Here is a 16559-nt window from a genome sequence, read left to right on the forward strand (position 1 = left end):
GATAATTAAACAAATTAACCAGGCACTCATGCTGTTAGGAGTGTAAATTGGTATAGCTTTTCTGGGAAATCATCAAGACCCTTAAAGATCAAACCAGTTGACCCAATAATTCTTTTTCTAGGATATACCTAAGTTAGTATTCAGAAATTCAGACCATGTGATATTCAAATATGTCCCTCACAGTGTTATTTGCATTAACAACAACAAAAACTATAGTTCCCAAAATGAAATCATTACATAAAACTTTTTTTGGGGATATAATATTACATAGACATTGAAAAACGTATTTTTGAAGTGTTTTTAATAACTTGGGGAAATGCTCACAGTCGTTTAACATTGAATGAAAAATAGAAACAAAATTCTTCGGGCACCTGCGTGGCTCAGTCGGTTAAGCGTCTGCCTTCGGCTCAGGTCATGATCCCAGGGTCCTGCTCTGCAGGGAGCCCCCTTCTCACTCTCCTTCAGCCTCTGCCTCTCCCCTTGCTTGTGCTCTCTCGCTCTCTCAAATAAATAAAATCTTTTTAAAAAATGAAAAAAAAGAGAAAACTCTGAGTATTTTTGTGTATCTGAAAAGAATACTGGTCCACAATCTTTATTCCCAATTCTGAATCCAAAAGCATTCCAAAATCAAAAGGGGTTTTTCTGTAATTTCTTTGGTAAAAATACCTGGCCGGAACTAATGTGAGATTCTGTTTTATCCAATTTAATAAGAATATGCATCTGTTTTGCTGCAGAAATATTATGAAATATGGCTGCTCCAGACCCTGATGGAATATTATGTGATAAATGGTTGTTGCACCAAAATAGTTTTAAAATCCAAACAATTCTGAATTCTGAAACTTTCTGAAGCTCAGGAGTTTCAGTTAAGGGGTTGTGGAACTATACAACAAAATATCATTGGTGATTTTTCAGTGCCGAGGTTATAGTTAATCTTTTTTCTTTTTTTAAATTTTATTTAAATTCCAGTTAGTTAACATACAATGTTATCTTAGTTTCAGGTGTACAATATAGTGATTCAACAATTCCATACATCGGGCGCCTGGGTGGCTCAGTCGGTTGGGCGACTGCCTTTGGCTCAGGTCATGATCCTGGAGTCCCGGGATCAAGTCCCGCGTCGGGCTCCCTGCTCAGCGGGGAGTCTGCTTCTCCCTCTGACACTCCCCCCCTCTCATGCTCTCTCTCTCTATCTCATTCTCTCTCTCAAATAAATAAATAAAAAATCTTTAAAAAAAAAACAATTCCATACATCGCCGATGCTCATCACAATAGTGCACTCCTTAACCCTCTTCACCTATTTCACCCATCTCGCCGCCAACCCCCCCCCCCGGTTTATTCTCAACAACTAAGTCTGTTTCTTGGTACTTTTTCTTTATGCTTTTCCATATTTTCCAAATGTTCTACAATAAGCATGTATCAATTTATCATCAGAAAAAAGTACTAAAAATAAACATTTAAGGCATCAGAGAATCGTCTCATTTCAGTCAGAATTCCTGAATTTATCATTAGCTTCCTGCATCTTCCTGGTACTGCAGGTACACGTGTCTCTTAAGCCAAGGTGCTTTGGTTTTTTGAAAGAAAAACATTCACGAGGTTGGACATTGACCCATCTCCAAACTGCTTTTGGGTTCAAAAGAGACCCCCAGTTAGGGATGCTCACCTTCAGGAAATACTCACGGAATAGGGTTGAGCCCAGGCATTAATCCTATGGGCTATTTTATCATATTCTGTTTATGGTTAGCAGGATGGCAGGAGGGAGGGAGAAACCTTAAGGTGCAAGGTTTCCTCTGCTAATGGACAGCTCTTCCGCCCCATTCAGGTGGACACTCACTGACCTGTCACAAGGTTACTCTGCAAAGCTTTGGGGTCCATGCCTGAATGGATTGCTGTAGCCTTCTCATCTCTCCCTTCGCCCAGTTCCCTGCATCCTAAGACTCGAAGCCAGCACAGAGCCTGGAAAAATTACATGTAAGTTTTGACCAAGGTTTCTCTTTCCTCAAACCAAACAATGGTAAGAATTTTCTTAGGTGATAATAGCAAGTAGCCTAAACCCGCATGGGTTACGTTTCTTTTAACAAAGTATCTTGAAAATTCTAATCAAGGAAGGGAGCAGGGATTAGAATCTGCATATTGGAGGCTCCTTAATTCAGTGGATCTTTAACTTGCATCAGAATCACCTGGAGTGCTTGTTAAAGGACAGCTTGCTGGGCCTCATGCCCAGAATTTCTGATTCCGCAGACCTGGGGCAGGTTGGGAAGGTGCTGTGCTAACAAGTTTCCAGGTGATACTGAGGCAGGTGGTCCAGGGACTCCACTTTGAGAATCACTGCTTTAATTCCAGTGTAACTGAAAGGATGAGCGACAAAGGGAGAAAAATGTATTAAATATTCAGTATGAAATGCCACTAAAGTAAGCTATTTAGTGCTTTACTGAATATATTGACTCATCTCTCAAGAAAAGAGAGTTTTAAGGTCCTCTCAGCACCGTCACATTTGAAAGTCCAGCCAAGTAGATGCCGTTATTCTGTGCCAACTTTAGAGTCAATAGTAGCAGTCATTCTTTGCCCTTGGATTTCAACGAGGGTGACTAACTGCGCTGTATGAGGCGAAAATGACAGCTACAGTCCTTTTACGGGCACGCTCATCATGTTTTTAGATACTCATAAGGGAAAATCCTTTTTTCTCCCAGGTTGAGAAATCTATTGCTGCTTTTCAAAGTGAATTCTAGTCTTATCTTTCCTCTCATACACTTAGATGGGACTTGATTTACAAAACACATGTGGGGAGAGAGGCGCATCTCTAATAAATAGTCCAAGTCATCGGGTTTTTGTGGGGTTTTAAGTTCTCGGGACTGACATAGTTTGAGGATCAGTGTTAGCTTTGGAATAAGCCAATCACCTCTCCACTGAGGACAAGAACAATTTATTCCATGTTAATGGAAAAAAGTGGAAGATTTTGGCTCGACAAATGTGCATTTGGATATATGTGAGCATACATGCAAATGTACATATGTGCCTATGAATATATATGCATTTTGTATATTTCTAGCTTTCATTGTAAGAATTTTAAACATTTTTCTTTTGTTTCATTGAGTTGGTGTGAGTATAAAAATAGGATGAGTGATGCTGTCCAGGAAATGTATGAGAAATTTCTGGGCATTTTAAACCTGTGGATAGCATTGTGTTATAACATTTTACTTGGTATGGTAAATGTTCATTCAGAGTAGCTCTTAGAACATACAGTTCTTTTATTAGAATTGAGAATAATCGCTGTTAATAAAGCAGTTCCAAAGCAGACATAATGAAGGAGCTTATCTATTGCCTACCCATTGGCAGAGCCAAAAATCCTGGTTATCGATTTAAGTGCGTGTATTTAAAATGAAAATCACAGAATCAGATAAATTAGGCAAAAAAAGTGTGTGATGAAAGGTGTGAAAGAGTTCTGTAAGAAACTAATCCAGAGCTGTCTTCTGGGCACTGCCCAAAGCCTAACAGTGCTGTGAAGAGGGCTGATAGAGTTGAGTGATGTAATTATGTATTCTTACTCCACCCTCACAAACTATAACCTCTCTGTCAAGCACTAATTATTCTGCACAGCATTCTTGGAAGCGAGGTTTTCAGTGTATGAAGCATCTTCACCAGGATATGGAAGAAGTAGGTTGGATCAAATGCCCCTTAATCACCTTCCTGCTTTGGCGTCTGTGAGTGTCCGTGTTTACACCTCAGGTTTTCCTGTAGGGATGACCTTTAATGTCAGTCAGTTTCATGAATACAGGCTGGGGAGGGAAGAAGGCTGTTCCGACACCCAGGGGACTCGCCTCAGGTGACTCGGCGCCGAGAGCTCCTGCCAGATGCAGCAGAACCTGCCTAGGTCACTCCCTGCCATCACTGCGCACCTAGAGCATCTCTGTAAAAGTACCGTGCTTGTGTGGGGACAAGGGGCATGGGAACCTTCTCTCCTTTCCACTCAATTTTGCGCTCAACCTAAATCTACATTAAAAACTAAAGTTTACTGGGGTGCCTGGGTGGGCTCAGTTGGTTGAGCATTTTGCCTTCAGCTCGGGTCATGATCCCGGGGTCCTGGCATCGAGCCCCACATTGGGCTCCCTGCTCAGTGACGAGTCTGCTTCTCCCTCTCCTTCTGCCACTCCCCTTGCTTGTGCATCTCCCTCTCTCTGTCAAATAAATAAATAAAATCTTAAAAAAGATAAAAAATAAAGTTTATTAATAAAAAAAACTAAATACCAAACAGTATGACAATTCTTCAAAAAAAGTAAACATGGAATTACCATATGATCCAGCAATTCCACTTCTGGGTATGTACCTAAAAGAACTGAAAGCAGAGACTTGGACAGACGTTCCTACAGCATTATCCACAATAGCCAAAAGGTGAAAGCAACCCAAATGTCGATCAGCAGATGAATGGATAAGGACAATGTGGCATATACATACAATGGAATATTATTTGGCCCTAAAAAGATACGAAATTCTGACACATGCCACAACAGAGATGAACTTTGAAGAAACTAAATGTGATAAGCCAGATGCAAAGGGACAGATGTTGTATGATCCCACTTATATGAGATGTCTAGAGTTGTCAGGCTTATAGCCAGAAAATAGAGTGATAGGTGCCAAGGTTTGGGAACAGAGGGGAATGGGGAGGTGGTGTTAAATGGGTAGTTTCACTTTGGAAAATGAAAAAGTTCTGGAGATGGAGAGTAGCGATGGTTGTACAACAGTGTAAATGTACTTAATGCCACTGAATTGTACTCTTAAAAATGGTAAATGTTGGGGTGCCTAGGTGGCTCAGTCGTTAAGCATATGCCTTCACCTCAGGTCATGATCCCAGGGTCCTGGGATCGAGCCCCATATCCGTCTCCTTGCTCGGCGGGAAGCCTGCTTCTCCCTCTCCCACTCCCCCTGCTGGTGTTCCCTCTCTCTATGTCTCTCTCTGTCAAATAAATAAATAAATAAAATCTTTAAAAAAAATGGTAAATGTTACATATATTTTACCCCAGTAAAAATAAATAATTAATTAATTAATGATTTTTTTTTTTTGAACTGACTACCAGAGCTCACTTTCCTTCCAAGAATGCAGTGCAGAACAACTCATCAGTGCTTGACAAGGTTGTTATAGTTTGTGAGGGTGGCATGAGAATTGATGGCTGTGTCCCTCAGACCTCCCTCAGCCCTGATTCTTTCCCCTCACCTCTTGGGCAAGGGCAAGGGATCTACGGAATGTGTACTTCAGTCTCAGGGATGGGTTTCCTCTCAGGGCAAGGACACGTTTGTCAGAAACTACCAGAGCAATTTTCCATAAACAGCTGTAATCGCTACCAAATGCCACTGACACATATAGGAAAGCTGTTTCATTGTGATGGAGGAGTGTGTACCTACCTGTGCTCCTGTAATGGGACTGCTCAGTTCATCTGAATCGTGTGTTCATGAATGAGTCCAAGTATACAGTGCCCCATAATGCACGGGGTTATGGCACTGTGTGCATCGCTGGGGCACATACCAGGTCTTCATCAGTGTGGTGGACGCTGAGGCACAAACCGGGGAATGTGGACTTGATTATAATATAGCCACCAACTGAAGCCTAGTAGAAAAAAGGGAAAGCTATGGAAGAAAATTAATAGCAAATAATTCGCCTGCAACGGGGCCTCAGATTATTATAAGGCCTGTTTTACAGACTCCAAATGAAATATAATTTACCTCTCATCACCAAATCACTGTCACTTTAGGTGTTAGTGTAGCTGTAAATCGCCAGACAGTTTAGTGAGTCCTGCAGTTCTGTGAGGAATATGCAGGATTGAATTTATTACTAGGTTAGTCTCTTCCGGCCCTACTTTGGGGAGATTTTGCTTTTTATTCTGTGTTTCTTGAAAGCTGGACTTGGAGAACGATCAGCAGATTCTCATGAGACCCAGTAGCCAGGCTTTCTTCAGACCTCCTGTACTACGTTCAGGGCCTGCCCTTGGGTCTGACCAGGGCTTGTAATTCCTGAAGAGCAGTGCATAAGGACTTATAGTTCCAAAAAGCTCAGAAACCTCTGTCCTAAATTATCCCACTCCCTCTTAGGAAGGAGGAAGGAATAATCGGAATAACCAAGATTATTTGTGTGTGTGTATGTATGTATTTGGTTTAAGGAAAAGGTATCATCAAGAAAGAGAGAAAATAAAGCCGTCAGTGTTAAAGTACAATATGTATGAGTCAGTCCCATCATTCCTACCCAGACTTTTCAAACCTGCTTAGAAATAAACCCTCTAGGTGATGGAGACAGGGCCAAGTAAAGGTTTGAGCTGCTAAGATATCAGAAACTGGAATTAAAGGTTTTTATAGAAAAGAAAATCCAGGGCAGCAAGTCAAAGGGAGAGAAGAACAAGTGTTTATTCATCCTTGACATCCACATGTGGCTGCCTGCACCGTAAGCTTGAGTTGAAATGACATGGCTATAGAATCAAATCAAAATAGATTCAGCCCCATGAGTTCAGAGACCATGATTTTTAGATGGACACACTGACACAGGTTTCCCCCAGAGAAGACGACCAAACCAAGTCTCCCAGGTGGAATGACATAAGGTAGAGAATACCAACAAAGGTAGACCCTTGGGGGCTCCCCTTGTAGGCTCTCATGTTTCCTAGGAATCAAATTGCCTGGTTCCAGACACTGACTTCATGTTTAGTGATGGCTTAGCTACCTGGAACCCAACTAACCAGAACCCCGAATTAACTAACCTTCACATTTCCCCACCCCCACTTCACCCCCTCTTGTACACCCCACCCTACCTACCGCACACATCCCACTTCCCTTTTTCAGAAATAGAGATTCAGAAAACAAGACAGCTTTGGTTTAGTAAAGATGGAGAATATACCCTGGAGGATATCTGTAGCTAATGACACTGACCTGCTGAATCATTGAGAATGGTTAAATGTTTTAAAATTAGGAAAAGAAACTGCTTTGGAAATATTTTCAACAAAAAGCATTTCCTAGCTGTCTGTCAATTAACCAGAAAGTTGAAACAAACAAAAATCTTCTGGTCCTCAATTAGTCCAATTAACTGAAGTTTTATTGCACCTATTTTCATGCCCTAATTAGTAATCTAAAGCTGTTGATTTACAAAAGAGAAATATACCATTTTTATTCTTCTTGAAAAACTGTGCAGGTTTTGGCTTTTACTGCCTCTCCAGTGCCAGAGTTTAAATTTCAGATATTCTCCTTATGTTTATTATGTTTGGAAGCACTTTAAAAGTTGTGATATTAATGGTATTAAGAGTAATATGGAAAATAATTTTATGAACATACATATTTAGTTCCTAGAGTCATTGGAAAACCATTCGCATAGTTTTGAAGCCAGTTCTGTTGTGTGTGTGTGTTTTTTTTTTGAAGAATGTATGATATATTTATTTGTAGCATTCAGTTTCACAGTTATGTTCTGCTCAAGGCATCATCAAAATTAATTTTCATTCTCTGCATATACCCTAATGGTACAGATAGGGGTGATATTACCAGCATGGTAATATACATTAATATGTAAATCAAAAATTTCAAATGATATTCCCTGTGAATCTCCAAATAAACTCAGCCATGCATATTATAAAGCTGCTTTATCATATGTGATTATCAGTTGTAGCACAAATAGTTTATCAACTTGTTCTAATAATTTCCAACCTATTGCTTTTAGAAATTATTTGTATGCTGTCTGGGATGTGCCTTTCGTTAGCAAGGTGACAGCTCTCTCTGAGCCATGATTTAATCCAGGTGGGGGCACCACACTCTTACAAGGACACCACCCACCCTCCCCGATTAAATTGATCGTTGTGATGGCCCTAGCATCTGGAAAGTGCTCAGACCATGGATCATGATGAGGAAGAGCTGTATTTGCAAAGCTCTGGAGTGTAGCAGGAGTCTTAGAGTCCTTGTAGTACTTAACTAGAAGCTGGAATCTATTGTTTCTGGTAGATTTTTCCTGTATTTCATGTCTGACTTGTCACTAGGCCAGATTATTATACTGGGTTCCATGTATTAAGTGTTTTTAATTACTAGGAAGAGCAGAATCAGAGAATAATTAATTGTTTCCTTTCATCAAAACAGAAGTAACTTTATTTTCCTGATTGTGAAAGTAATATGTTTATTGTACATAATTTATAAAATAACAGAATTAAGAATATAAATTATCTATAATCCAGCTACCTAGATAAAACCTGACTGTTAAATACTGTTGTGTATTTTTCCAGACTTTTTTCAGTTAATCAAATAATTCCAAATTTACAAGCAATACTCTGGACTGATTATATCCTACAAATTTGGTGGAGTTTAGGAATGATGACTTCAGATATCAGTTTCTATGACAGTGATCTCCTAGTTTCTTATTTTTCTCACTTCAAATTACATTAATCAACTCTTATAAGAACAGATACCTGTGTAGACATGCCATTATCTTTATCAAGTAGAAATCAGTTTTAACTGTTTTTTTTTTTTTTTCATTTCTGCACCTTGTCAAAAAAATGATTATTGGGGCACCTGGGTGGCTCAGTAGTTAAGCGTCTGCCTTTGGCTCAGGTCATGATCCCGGGGTCCTGGGATCGAGCCCCGCATCGGGCTCTCTGCTCGGCGGGAAGCCTGCTTCTCCCTCTCCCACTCCCCCTGCTTGTGTTCCTGCTCTTGCTGTCTCTCTCTCTCTGTCAGATAAATAAATAAAATAATATTTAAAAAAAGAAACAACTTTAAAAAAAATGATTATTGAGTGGCCCTGCCCTCTGGAATAATAAAAGATTTAATTATGTACAAGATGGTTTTAGTGTTAGATCAACTAATTGTGTTCTAGTTACTTAAAAATTCATATTCAGTATGCTCTACGGAATTTGCCAGAAATGGGAAACTTTGGTTAGCCAGATCCCCCTTTCCCCATCCATAATCCAAACAATATGTTCTCCAGTAGAACTCTAATTTTATACCTGATGGTAACAAAATATGATTCAAATATATCCTTCCTCGTGCTCTGAATCAGAGTTTTCCTTCAACTTTGTATCCTTTATCCCCCTTCAAAGAAACTTCTCTTCACATTCTTCTGGTGTGGTGTTATAGCTCCTGGGATTGGGCTTGCTTCCCGTTGGAGAATGCTAGGACTTTGGTTCTTTGTTTTTTGTGGTTTTTTAAAGATTTTATTTATTTGACACAGAGCACAAGCAGGGGGAGAGGGAGAAGCAGGCTCCCCGCTGAGGGGGGGAGCCCGATGCAGGGCTCGATCCCAGAACCCCTGGCATCATGGCCTGAGCCGAAGGCAGACGCTCAACCACCTGAGCCACCCAGGCGCCCCGAAAATGCCAGGACTTTGGATCAGGATGAATCCTAACATGTAGCCAAGGTTAGGAAGGACTTTGAGCACTGAAAGAAAACCCCAATTTAAAAAAAAATAAGGGATTGTTAGAAGAGTCATCTGAGAAACATTGTAGGAGTGTTATCTGCAAGGCTTTTGTCAATAGAATAGGAAGTCTATGATAAGCAATTGCTAGAATAGATTTTGTTTGGCATGGGTATGACTAGGTCTTCTCCCCTGTACAAGACTGAAGTTCTTTGAAAGCAGATTCTTCTAGGTTCTTCTCTCTGCATCCCTTCACATCCTCTGTGTCCTTGTTTATAATCGGGACGTGGTATATATTGAATTAATATTTCTGTGGCTCTTGAGTGACGAATGAATGTGCTCAATTCAGGTCCTACATTTTGCCTTCTTGCTACCGAAGTCAAGGGGCACTTTGATAAATATCCGTGATTGTTAAATGCCTGGGTTGGTTGGCTACAGGTGTGGGGAAGTGGTATACAGTACTTTGATCCTCCCTAGGAGAAGGAGATGCTAATGTGGATAATAAGAATTTGCTTCTTTGTCTTTAGTTTCAGTTTGACCGCCTTGCTTCACTGAGTCACAGCACTCGCTCTTCAGTGATGGGCATGCCATTTAAGCCCGAGACTGTCCCTTGAAGTGTTTATGACATTGGACCTGAATTTCCCATTACATGAACAGCCAGCATTTGTCATAAAATTTCAAGAACCCATTAAAAGTTATTTGGTTTGTAGTTGACGTTGAGATTAACTTTCTCTAACCTAAACCAGTGAAAACCAAAATGCTCCTCACCACATAAAAGTTTTGCTTTCGCTGTGTTCAGACCCCTCCCACCTCCTCAGAGCACAGTCATTTGGAGTCTAGTTTGGGGGCGGTGTGGTTGTATCTCAGTGGTGTATGACCCACTTTTTCATAACACTTAATTACCCGTGTTTTTACAGCACTAGTCAGAAGGTCTGACGATAGTGGACTATAACCCAAAAAGGGTTTTCTGATACACCTCATCAAGGCTACCCTAGTACCGTGCGTTATCGGAAGAAGGTGTTAGCTCCGCAGGGCGTGTGTTAACTACCAGAGGATGACAGAACATTTCCTCTAGTTTCTGGATAATGAGCAAGCACACAGGTAAAGAAAGATGCCTTTCTCAGAGTTGCCTCCTTTTGTGTCTTAATTATTTTGTTGAGCTGACTTTTAAATATTGATCACTACCTGCATATGTTTGCTGTTGAGGTCTGCAGAGGGCTCGGAAGAACAAGCATTTTAATTGCCGCCCTGGGACCTTAATAATTCAACTTTCCATTACAAGTCTAAAGAGATGGTAAATCAAGAGTAGACTCCCCTCTCTATCCTCTCTGTGCCCCTAGAAAATGTCCTCTTCATCACTGTGCTTTTCTCGTTTGCTCTCCAAGCGTCTGTCTGTCAGCATCAGCTGCTTGGCGCCGCAGCTGAGTTCATGCTGGGTGGGCTGCCGGCCGTGCAGTGGGGGCTGTGGACAGAGCGGACAGGGAGGGGGGTGCATAGGAGCAAAGGGGGTTGGCAAGGGGATACCGGGCCTTGGTGCGCATTGTTCCACCGCGAACTAAAAGCAGATGTAGGGCAAGTGATAGTGACCCAACTTGGGTGAAACCATTTCCGACAGTCTGCTCCGTTTTAGAAATGCTTATGCTTCTGATAATCACTTTGGTTTATTTGAAGAACTTTTAAAACGCTGTCACTGTTTCAAAACAAAATGTGGTGTAGGTATCATCTTCCTGAATGTACAGAAATGTTTGTGGGTGCATCTCTTTGCTGAAAGTTGGTTGACATGTGGCTCGCGGCAGGGTGGTGCCAGCGCCTCGCCGATCACGCTTGCCTGTGCGCTGAACGACACACCAGCATGGAGTCTTGGAAAACGCCTGTAGATAAGTCAGCGTTGTTTTCCCTGAAAGTCCTGATACAGAAAAAGAGTGAAAGTACCAACACTAACTGGAAAAAATGTCACTCATTTTAGCCTCTTTGCATCCCTTGTTAGGACAAACCCTGGGTTGGGTTTTTTTACATTTGTGAACTTGTGCGGTAGGTGGAGCAGTGTGGGTGGCCCAGAAAAAGTAGCGGTTAGAATAAGATTTTCCATTTATTGCCCTTTGTGCATGGCTAAAAATAAGATTCATACAAATCAGAATATGTAGTGCAAGCACAATCACTCTGTTAATTCTGATGACTGGCTTGCCCACATCTTTGCATCTGTCTGGTAAGTGGTGCATTGGGAAATAAATGTGACTCTGTTTAAGCAACAAGAGGTGGCCAGGTTTTTGCGTTGTTTGTCTGCATGTACTAGTTTATCAGCATTTTCCCCTTCCAAAGGGAGAAAGACACAACTCATATATAAACAAATTGTGTCGATGGAAGGTTGAAAGAAGAAGTGATAGTCTCCGAATCTTTTTTTAAAAAGTAATTGCCTTGTTTGAAATGCTCTTTTAAAACATCCATCTTTTTGACTCATTGTTAGAAAGTTGTTTCTTGAAGACTCGTAGAACAGCAAGGGAAGGATCTCTTAGCAGTGTTGCCAAGAGATTAGCCACGTCTTCTGTTTGTGGATTGATGGGGCTGGTGAGAAGTGGGGGGGACAAGGATGAGGGCATGCCTGTCCTGGAATGCCCTCCGTGGACACAGATGGGGGGGGCAGAAGTTAACCAAGTAAAAACTCCCCTTCCTCTGACTGCTGACTCTACTGCAACCACAGTAAGTGGTAACATGTCAGTTTGTGGCTAGAAGAAACACCAAAGAGAGGTGGCGTCAGCGTTCACAGGGAAACTTGTACCTTCGTGATCCCAGTGATGGTGCTGTCCCCATTCCACTGGCTGAGTGGCTGTGGCATTTCCAAAGAATGAGAATGTCTGCAAGTGTTCTGAGACTTTCAGGTTGATGTAATTTGTGAAATGAGATGAGTCAAGAGGGCAGTCATTGCAGAAGCCTCTGGAAATTGAAGACTGCAAATCACATTCCTTATTGGCTTCTCCAACTGAGGCAGACAGTAAGGAAGGCATGGTGGTTAAAGCAAGGCAAGAGCTTTGGGAGAAGGAGGACTCAGGACCAAATCTTAGCTTAGCTGTGTGCTACTTTGATCTGTTTACTTAACCTTTCCTAAGCCTGGTTGTTTTTATTTGAAAACGGGAACAGGGATAGTACCTACCTCATAGGTTTGTTGTGGGGATTAAATGAAATAACGTATATGAAACACAAAGCCAGCACTTAATAAAATGATGGGGTTGTTACTCTTATTTGTGCCATTGCAACATAGGAATATGTTGGAGAATTTTAGGGCACTTGGGGGTTCCCCCTCTATGCTTGGCGTACAAATTCTGGAATTAAATGGACACACAATCAGCCTCTTGTTCATTGTTTCTCAGTCAGAAAGCTACAGGTCATTTACAGAGTAGTTTGATTCCTCATAGGTTTACCGATGCCATCTGGGGGGTATTTCTTTATTTTACCATTCAACCAGCACAATGTAAGCCTTTCTTTCCTTTTAAGATTAGAACTGTGTTGAGCATATTCAGTTATTTTTACCTTCTCGCTATGTTTTTTATTTAAACATGGATATTTCAGTTCTAACATCTGTGCATGTTAATTGTAGTACCTGCTGATATACATTCTGAAAGAGAGAGCATTAATGGTGTAATCAAGTACAATTTTAAATATTTCAGGTGGGAATGGGCAAAACTTCAGGAGCAATTAGTTTCCGTGGTGGTATAATTCCCTACAGAAAATATTGCATCTGTTACAATTCTGGTTACTAGTCAATCCTAGAGATGACCAGATACTGACAGGCAGAAAACAATTACTTTTGCTTCTTTTACTTTTTATTATTTTTTAAAAATTATTTACTGTTTAATGTAGTGTATTCCTGCCCTTCTAAGAGTCATTCTGCCCACCAAATTTTTCCATTTAAAAAAAGTAAACATATGGACGCCTGGGTGGTGCAGTTGATGAAGTGTCTGCCTTTGGCTCAGGGTCCTGGGATTGAGTCCCACATCAGGTTCCTAGCTGAGCGGAGCCTGCTTCTCCCTCTCCCTCTGCCTGCCGCTCTGCCCACTTGTGCTCTTGCTCTCTCTCTCTCTGACAAATAAATAAATAAAATCTTTAAAAAAAAGTAAATATAAGGGTGCCTGTGTGGCTCAGTTGTTTAAGTGTCTGACTCTTGATCTCAGCTCAAATCTTGACTTGAAGGTTGTGATTCAAGCCCTGCATTGGGCTCCACGCTGGGCATGGAGCCTACTTAAAAAAAAAAAAAGTGGATATATTTTATATTTCATAATAAGGTCATAATTGCATAGGCATCACTTAGTTTCTTTGGTTAACCTTTAGTATTAGATGCTAAGAGTTCACATCAGACTCTTCCTTCAACCTCCTCCATGACCTTCCCGGGATACAGTTTTTTCATTTATCAAATTAAAAAAGAAATTATGACTACACCTTGACTTTCCCTCACCTGGGACCTGACAAGAAGTGATAAATGAGGATCAATAAGCTAAGGAATTAAAATATGGAAGTGATAGAAAACAGTGATGGCTTGGTTTTATCAATTGATGTATTTTGCTAGTTGGTTTTTGGTTGTTGTTTTTTTTTAATTTCTCTCCAGTTTTTTTTTTTTTTTATGGTCTGTCCTACTCACTGACAGATACAACTTCTAACTTGTCATTTATATATCAACATCATCATTGGGTTTTCTGGGTTTTTAATGTTAGTACCCAACAGGCTGGGGTGAAGATGTTTCTCAGATCAGCTTTGCCAGTAAGATCTGTCTTTCATTAGAATGGTGCCCAGGTTCTTACAGTGTATCCAGACAGTGCTGCTTATTAAATTTCTTTCTGTTGAATGAAATGGAAGAATGCTTTTTATTCATTTATTTATTTATTTTAGTTTTTGATGTGTAGTGTTCCATGATTCATTGTTTGCATGTAACACCCAGTGCTTCATGCCATACGTGCCCTCCTTAATACCCATCACTGGCCTAACCCATCCCCCCACCCCCCTGCCTTCTAGAACCCTCAGTTTGTTTCTCGGAGTCCATAGTCTCTCATGGTTCGGAAGAATGCTTTTTAGACAGAGCAAATCATTTGAGGTAACTAACAAAGTTCTTGGCATTGCAGATATAGCTTTAGTCCCCTCTATGAACACATACGCTCCCCATTATCTCTGCCTGCCTTATCGTATTTTGCCATAGACTGAAGTTTCTGTAAAAACCATAGGCAGAAGAAGGTGATGAATGAGGCTGTGGCTGTGATTTCCTCCCACACCTTCATAAGGAATGACAGAGACTCTGAAATCCATCCCATTGATATACCGTGTGCTTCTTCCTGGATAACAGCCAGTTTTAACCTATCCTTCATGTGCAATTTGAGGGTACTGGCTGGGCTGAGCTCATTATTCCTTTGGTTGAATAATGTAAAGCATTTGCAATGGAGATTTACTCTAATGATGTATTTTAAGTGCATGTCCGCATTGCTGGTTTAATGCACTCAGTCATGGAATGCTTTAGAGTTTATTGCTAATGGATGAATCCTCGGGAAAATCGGAATTTTCAATAAGATTGACATTTGGAGTGAGAAATATAAATCTAATGAGAGCATTTTAGCCAAGGTTTGTAATTAGGGCGGAATGGAGTAGATTTGTACGCGCACACTACAGAAGGGCACAGCAGAAGGTGAAATTGCATGCTCTGCTATGAATGAGGGATGAAGGCTGATGTATCAGTGTCAGGCCACGACACTATGGAGTATAAATGACACTGTCACCAAGTGCTGCACAGGGTCCCCGGGGAATTCCACTCCAGTAAATTACTTTACTGACAACATTGTATCGGAATGAGAGGAGGGAGGAAAAAGCTGTCAGCACCAAGTGGAAGGTATTACAGTCCAACTGGCTGCAGGGATGGAAGTCACTGGTTTCCCTTCTACCTGGATATTTGGTATTCTCCTTTGTTAGTTAGTCCACAGAAGTTACAAATGCGTACCTGTAAAAGCACATCATGTCCACTTGGGGTCTAGGTTATGTGGTCAATCGCAAGGGAATAAACGTAAGTTGATTTGTATTAATTGGTTAGTGTTGGAATGTCTTTCTTGTTGTTTGTAACTGAGTGTATTAGATGTTCAGTATAAGCTTGCCCTTATTTTCTTTTCTGTTAGTGAGGATTCCACATACATTGTTAGGATGCGATCATCATTCTCTCTGTAACATTGTTTCCTTTCAAACCCTGCTTTAATAAGAACATATGTTTCTTTAATCCTCTCCTGACACTGTTTCCTCTCAGCACCTTCCCTCCCTAAGGGAAACAAATTGAACTGGCGCATAGCATTTCGTTTTGTGAAAGAACTCACAGTTAAGAACAGTTGATTCCTGGAGTGCAATTTGTGTAGAAAAACGATTTTTTTCCCTTCTATTTTCTTTTATCCCCCTGCAGTGAAGTGAGACCACCTCTTTTTTGGTCCATCTGTCAGACTATCTCTAGGGAAATATTAGGAGAAGAGACTAAGAGCATTGATTGTCCTGCTGCCTTCTGAGTCATTGAAGATGCGCTAGTCACCTTTGTCTGGTTTGACCTCCAATGTCAGTTCTTGAAAAAGCCAATTCTAAGTGCTCTGGAATTAACATGGTCACTTCTGAACAGAAAGTAAGTGTCTTCTTCGCGGATAGAGAGTTTGAAACAACATCCTTTCTGGCTTTCTTAAATATGTTGTACATTGTCCTTAGGGAAATAAACCTGACAAGCATCTCTGATAATTTGTTAACAGGAAGAACACATAGTATTCTGCAGAATGTCTCCGTAAGGCATCCAGATGGCAGGTTTTAAGCAACCTTTCTGAAACAGGACACAAATAGGCAACAGTGGCAATAATAATAATATCTTGGATTTGACTTTTATTCTTTCTAAAATATACTCTATCCATATCATCTGTATGCTTTAGTCTTTATTTTATAGCTATACTTACAGTCTTATTTTATTCATCCAAAGCATAAAACTTAGTAAAACCAAGATGTAAAGTTTCCAAGTAAAACTTGGAAAACTAGTTTTGAGGGTGGATAGGAAAAACCTAGGTTAACAATAAGATAGTTGATATTTCTGTTTTATGTAAGGTACCATCACCTTAAAAAAATCTTGGTTGGTGGGGGCACCTGGGTAGCTCAGTTGGTTAAGTGTCTGACTCTTGATTTCAGCTCGGGTCTTGATCTCAGGGTCATGGGT

The 16559-nt window shown here is 40.7% G+C and overlaps 1 protein-coding gene across 7 annotated transcripts in view; it reads left to right on the forward strand.

Moving 5' to 3' along the window:
• BACH2 (BTB domain and CNC homolog 2) overlaps nt 1-16559 on the forward strand; it is a 363517-nt gene that overhangs the window by 210511 nt on the left and 136447 nt on the right. For 2 of the 7 annotated variants that reach the window (XM_027603995.2, XM_027603996.2), the window contains one exon: nt 1817-1965. The exons of 4 other annotated variants lie outside the window; for them this stretch is intronic. The gene's annotated coding sequence lies outside the window, so the exon portion shown is untranslated. Of the gene's footprint in view, nt 1-1816; nt 1966-10295; nt 10460-16559 lie in introns of those variants that run through there. One more of the 7 variants, XM_027603997.2, reaches the window with a different exon arrangement.

Source organism: Zalophus californianus, chromosome 7, assembly GCF_009762305.2.
Source record: "Zalophus californianus isolate mZalCal1 chromosome 7, mZalCal1.pri.v2, whole genome shotgun sequence".
Lineage (NCBI taxonomy): Eukaryota > Metazoa > Chordata > Mammalia > Carnivora > Otariidae > Zalophus > Zalophus californianus.